This window comes from Chinchilla lanigera, unplaced genomic scaffold (genome assembly GCF_000276665.1).
Source record: "Chinchilla lanigera isolate Chin_1 unplaced genomic scaffold, ChiLan1.0 scaffold00002, whole genome shotgun sequence".
Classification (NCBI taxonomy): Eukaryota; Metazoa; Chordata; class Mammalia; order Rodentia; family Chinchillidae; genus Chinchilla; species Chinchilla lanigera.
Genome location: NW_004955403.1, coordinates 15,355,929 through 15,362,296, shown reverse-complemented (window position 1 = coordinate 15,362,296; position 6,368 = coordinate 15,355,929). Strand labels below are relative to the sequence as shown.

Here is a 6,368-nt window from a genome sequence, read left to right as displayed (position 1 = left end):
GAGCCCAGCCTCCTCTGCAGTACCAGACTCCACCCCAACCATGAGTACTGAGTTGTCTAGACCTAACGGCTTAATATATGGAAGTGTTAGCCTCCTTATTTGGCCTGTGGGCACCATGAGAGATTCACCAAGACCTTAGGAAGTCATGAAACATAACAATTACGGAAACTCTGACTTCTGGTCAAGAGTTAAGAGGCGTCCGAAACATCACAATTGACAAAATGTGTTGGAAATACCCTCAAATATTTCACCTTTGTATTTGTTGCCTCCCCACTTCCCTGCCATGCTCTCTGGTACATAAACCAAAGGCAGAGAAGCCTGTGGTCAGGAGCCAAGCTGACCTGTACCAGTTTGTTACCATATACCTGGCTATGAACCCTTTCTGTGATATTGTCACGCCATTATCTATGGCTCAATGAACTCATCTGTACATTTGCATAAGTAGGGAATTATTTTCCTCTAGGGCTATCTCCATAAAAATTATTTTAGAAGAGTTTAAGACAAAAGTTTAAATGTGCTAGGGTAGAAATTGTGCAGTTCTCAATCCTAATTGAGGGCCATCCTGGGAAGAGTTGCTGATATATAATCAGCCTCAGCCCAGGTAACCTCTGCCAACTTTATAAACTCTTTGCTGGCTCTTTAGTCCATTTATACAACAAAGAAATTGATGCAGATGTTATTGAGGTTTTGTGTTTACAAAATATTCTTCGATGCTCAGATAAAAGATGTGACTCATAGGAAGTGAAAAATATGAGCTAGACCATCCCACAGAGCCACAGCTAATACCTTTCAACGTGATGGAAACTTGATATTTGAAAAGTCCTTTGACATAAACCTCATTCTCTTCACCTGTGCCTTTTCTCTGGAACTTGTTCCACATTTCTTTCCCTTTTACCATACCTTCAAGTTGGCTAATACTCATAACCTTCAAGAGGGTCACTGTAAAGCAGTTTACTTAGGGGAGACCAGCGCAAGTATAATTCCTTTTCCACAAGGTAAAGGTCATGTTTGTGTGTGTGTGTGTGTCGATGTGTCTGTGTTTGTGTAAACGTGCTTATCCCTTCTCTTTTAGTATTTGTCAGTCAAGGAAATAGATGTTAGGAAAACGTCAGATTGTTTAATCTCATCACTATCAACAAGGACAGTTCTATTTTGCTCTGTGATGCCCTTTGTTTAAAATGTTTTCTACACAAATTATGGTACTTATTTTTTTAAATTTCTATTGTTATTTCACACATTTGCAGTACATAGTGGTTACATCCATCGTGGGAGTTAGAACATCTACATAACACATCTTAATTTTATTTTTCATCCCCTTCCTCTCCCCACCCCATCTCTTGGTCCCCTTCCCATTTTGGAGGCTTTGTCCAAAGAGGAGGCAACTGACCCTCACTGCAGGGTTCTTGCCTGTCATGTGTAGGAGAGGTCAGCTCTTCCTCTCTTTGCTGGGGCAAGCACAGAAGCAATTCAATAGAAAGAACAGCAATTGGCTTTTTTATTAGAACCGGGTAAGTGGAGATTCTATTAAGGAGGGGAGGGCATCTCCACGAAATCCCTTTCACCTGGTTTCACATCTTTTTCTCAGTCCATCTTCCAAGTCCAGTGCTACACCCACTTCACCTAGTTCAGTTTTGTTCCAGAGCCCAGGTTTCCCTGTCTCTTATCAGCTATCTTTTACTTTGCTCTTTAGTTTATGTATATGTTGGATTTCTCACATAAGAGAAACATGATATTTAAGCTTGTCTGATTTATTATACTTAACATTACAGCTTCAAGGTAAATCCATTTTCCTATAAATGATTCAAAGTTTTTCTTTATGGCATAATAGTACAAATATTAAATTCTAAATTATAATATATATAATTTAGAATTCATAAATATTAATCAACTTAAGGTTAAGAGTAAATAAAATTCACAGGTTGTCTTCTGCTCAAAACTATTTCTGTCTTGAGTTTCTTTTCCTCTGCCCAGGTGATCAAAATTTATAATTATCCATTGTATTCTTAGGGAATTTCTCTCATTATCTCCCCTTTCAAGGCAAGACTTGTACTTTGGATTTTTTTCTGCACACCATCCTTTGCCTCCATATTCATCAGCCAGTGTTGAGTTTTCTGGTGGTTAAAGGTCTTGACTCCGATGAGTCATCCTTGTTTTAAGTGGAAATGATTGATTAATCCATCATGAGTCATATCTCCCAGATTGCATGCCCATTTCATTAATGGAAACCTTTCAAGGCCTTATCTCTAAGAATGACTAGGTGACAAGGTTAGTAGCATTAAGAACTTGGAGGGTACTAGGGGGGAAAAGCTATATTCATGTGATTATAGGGACTTGTTGGTCTCTCAGTGTACTACCCCAGGGAGGAATAGCAGTGGGAATGAGGAAAAGATAAACAAGAAACAAGAGCTGGGTCAGGTGGAGGCCTCTTTACTGGATGGGTAAGAGGACCTTGAAGAACAACAGTAGGGACGTTTATTTATACCTTTGCAAAGTTAGTATCATGAGACACAAGGTTGCCTAGCAACTAATGACTGAAATTGTCTAGGCAGGATGCTTTTCTCAAGATGGAGGTAGCTTGACTGCTTTAGGCACTGTGGCCTTGTCTTGGCTCCGCACATATAACCAATTTCCAGCTCCAGCTGCTCCCAACATGTGATGGCTGGTTTTTTAATATGATGTTTTGGGTCTGATTCTCAGAGGCTATGTGGACTTGAGTACCTGTAGGCAAGAGATTTGTAGAGGACATGGTCCCAGGAAAACCCAGTGGTGGCTGAGAGGAAGCAGGTCAGAGAAGGGAAAGAGCTAAGCAAGGGAGCTCCACTAGATGAAGTCCAGCCTCAGCTTGGTCCTGCAGACAATATTATCATTAAACAGAGCTGGGCTTTCACTCTTTCACACCAGCCAGTCATAAGCCGCACACTGCCCTGCAGGCACATAGGCTCCATGGCACTTCCAAGTGTGTGTAAGCATGGACAGAGGGGTACAATGAGTCCAGTATAGTCTTTTGAAGGTTACGGTGTGCACTGTTAGAATACAGCATGCACAAGCTGGGAGGTGGGTATAGGAATCAAAGGAGGACACATGGGGTGTGGATAGAACAGCATCTGTATACACTACACTGCTGTGAACTCAGCAGGGAGCACAGGAGAACGATGTCCAGGCAGTCAGGACACAGGCAGTTGGTCCTTCTCCCTGGAAGTACTTGCAGTACCAAATCAAGATGCAGAATAGCACAGGCATTCCAGAAGTCTTCCTTGTGCCTTCTGCCAATCAATAGGCCCTTTGGAAAGGTAACCAGTATTCTACTGTGATTAATTTTGCTTGCTTTTTAGTCTTACATGACTTAACACTCTATTCTTCTATGTCTGACTTTTTTATTCAATATATTAAGAGTCATATAGCATCTAGCAGTACCTCCTTCCTTTTCACTGCTTTGAAGTATTTTCTTTTTTTTTTTTTTTTTTTTTTCTGGTACTGGGAATTGAACTCATGACCTTGCATTTGCCAGGCAGGCACTATGCCGCTGAGCTAAATCCCCAGCCCCTGAAGTATTTTCTTATAGCTCTTTCACAGTTTATGTTATTGCAGATAAGCATTTATGCTCTTTCAAGTTTTAGGCTCTTATGAGGAATGTTGTTACAAGTTTCTTGTAAGTGTTTTGAATACACACAATACCTGAGACTAGAGTTGATTGCATAGACTTAAGTTTTACTAGATATTGCTATATTGCCTTCCAAAGTACATTTAATTTGTGGTAACTGAAAATTTCAGTTACTCTGTATCCTCAAAAATACTTGGTAAGTCTCAGTCTGTAAATTTTAAATATGTACTGTTTTAAAACCATCAGTGGAGTGTAAACTAACAATTGAAAATATTGCAGAAACTTCCCTTGAATTTAACAACTTCAGTTTGAGAAATGCAGGTATTGGTGAATAAAAACTTTCTTTACACATAAAAAAGATTGCTACATATTAGTATTTATTTAACTGATACACTTTTTTATGTTAATGTCATTTGGGGCTGAATCAACAAGACCTCTTTTATAATATGTACACCTAGTAGGATATGTCTGAGTCTGATCCATTCAGGATAAAGTTTAATGTTATACACCCTATCAAGTACCATCTTTTACAAAAAAAAATTGTAGTTTGGCTAATTTTCAACCTAGAGCTTTCAATTTCCAATTTAAGATTTAGGCACTGTGACAAAAGTATGAGGAACTTTTTGACATCTGTGTTGATGGACAGAATAACAAAGAATTTTACTGTCAACTGGGGAAAAAACACATTTTAGATGAAGAAGAGTAAGACTGTAAAAGTATTTGTAATGCTCTCTAGACTGAAGCCTCACAGTGGGGGGACGAGTCTGTCTCTGACCAGAGGCTGTTAATTATTTCAGAAGGCTTTGAGTAGTGTGCTTGGCCTCCAATACCAATGTCATTATTTTCTGTGTCATTTGAGAGTACAGCTTTATCTTTTTAAGTGTTTCAGGACTGGGTAGTACCCAAATTAATTTTAATTTAGGTAGTCATGTATAGAACCAGAAGCCATTGTAAGAAGCTGCATGGATCTAAGAAGAATTTTAGCTTTTTAATGGCAGACTTGTTCAGCCAATTCTATTTCATGATTTGATTTTTTCTCCCAACAAGGGAAAAAAATGTCTTGCAAAAATAAAATATAAATATTGGCTGAGAATGTTGCACATAAGGATATAAAGCACTTTCCCTCAGTCGTTCTCAGCTAACGCCTTTTACTATCACTTAATGCTTATCAGGGATTTGTAGAAATAGCAATAAAGTAAATCATTGGAGAATAGTGAGTGACTGAGGGAGAACTTCAGATTATAGTGGGAAAGTGTCTGAAAGGAGAAGAGAGCTGCTCACACATCACAGAAAAGGATGCAAAGAATAAATTCCTCCCAGTCTTACCAAAGGGTGGCCTTGCTTCAGTGGTCAGTAAGATTTGTTGACTTCCCATATCAAATTCATGGAATTCTACAGTGATTAATGGAAAAGAAACACTGATCTGGTAGGTCATGCTTTCCTCCCCGAGTGGGAGAAATGAGGCTCAGGAAAGGAACAAAACAACCCTTGTTGCCCAATCTCTCTCTCTCTCTCTCTCTCTCTCTCTCTCTCTCTCTCTCTCTCTCTGTCTCTCTCTCTCTCATGTTTGTACATGTTTTCTGCTAACAGAATTCTTTCTTCCAGAGCCCTTGTAACTTCTTGTTTTTGTTCCTGTGGTTACCAAGTGTGGGTCATGTTCTTCTCCTTGGTGCACAATATCTGGTGCCTTCAACTTAAAGCAGGAGCGGTGTATTTTGGCTCATATACTCTGTCCATGGTCTGAAGGATCCAAGACAGAAGGCAAGGCAGGAGGGTATGACGGAGGAAAAGCCAATCATGTCATAGTGGCCAGAGCAGAGACAGGAAGAAGCCAGAGAAGGAAATAAACCTTCTGATAAACCTCTGGTAACACCCCCACTTACAGTAAGCCAGCTAAAGATCCCATGATCCAATCACCTTCCCGAAGTCCTGCCTCTGAGCTAGCTCTAGTGAGGAGATCACTTCCTAGTGAGGGGAACTCTTGTAAACAGAGAAGAAGGACTCTATCATATAATATCATACATTCATAAAACGATGACCCAAAATATACTCTGGCTTCTCTTCTGTGCAGGTTGGAGGTGCAGAACTTCTATTGAAATGCATTGAATCAAAGCAAAGTATGTTAGTAAATAGTAAATCCATGATACATCCTAAGCAAAAAAGGATTTACTCAGCAGATCACAAATTTTGAGGGATTCTTGGAAGGTAAAGAGCAGATAGAGTGCAGGTGTAGTGATGCACACCTGTAATCCCAGTGCTCAGGGATGCTGGAGCAAGAGGATTGTAAATTCCAGCCCAGCCTGGATAGGGTAGTAATTTAGTGAGACCCTATCTCAAATATTGAAAGAAAGGAAGGGAGGAAGGGAGGGAGGGAGAGACAGAGAGACAGATCTGTGGATGTAGCTCAGTGCAGTAGACTCTGGGTTCACTCCCTGGTACACACACGCAAACACACACACACACACACACACACACACACACACACGAACACACAAAAGTCCTTGTTATAGAAATGAGAAGAGACTTGCAACAAGACTTCCTTGTTGCAGCAACTTGTTGTCAAAGGTGTTATGTTATCATACAAGTGTTTCCCATGGAAAAAATTAGCTGACTATCCCTCGGACAAAGGTCTTCCATGTAGAACATATAAAGAATTAAAAAACATCAGCCCCCCCCCCCAAATTCAAAGACCCAATCCAAAAATGGGCAGTGGAGATGAACACACACTTCTCAGATAAAGAAATACAAATGGCAAATAAATATATGA

General features: G+C 39.9%; 1 long non-coding RNA gene across 1 annotated transcript in view; it reads left to right on the top strand.

Annotated features, from left to right (window-relative positions):
• Window positions 1–3,212: 3,212 nt before the first annotated feature.
• The window catches only part of LOC106148808, an 11,871-nt gene continuing 8,715 nt past the window's right edge, over window positions 3,213–6,368 (top strand). The window contains exon 1 of the long non-coding RNA XR_001234499.1: window positions 3,213–3,290. This is a non-coding gene — a long non-coding RNA (uncharacterized LOC106148808). The remainder of the gene's footprint in view (window positions 3,291–6,368) is intronic.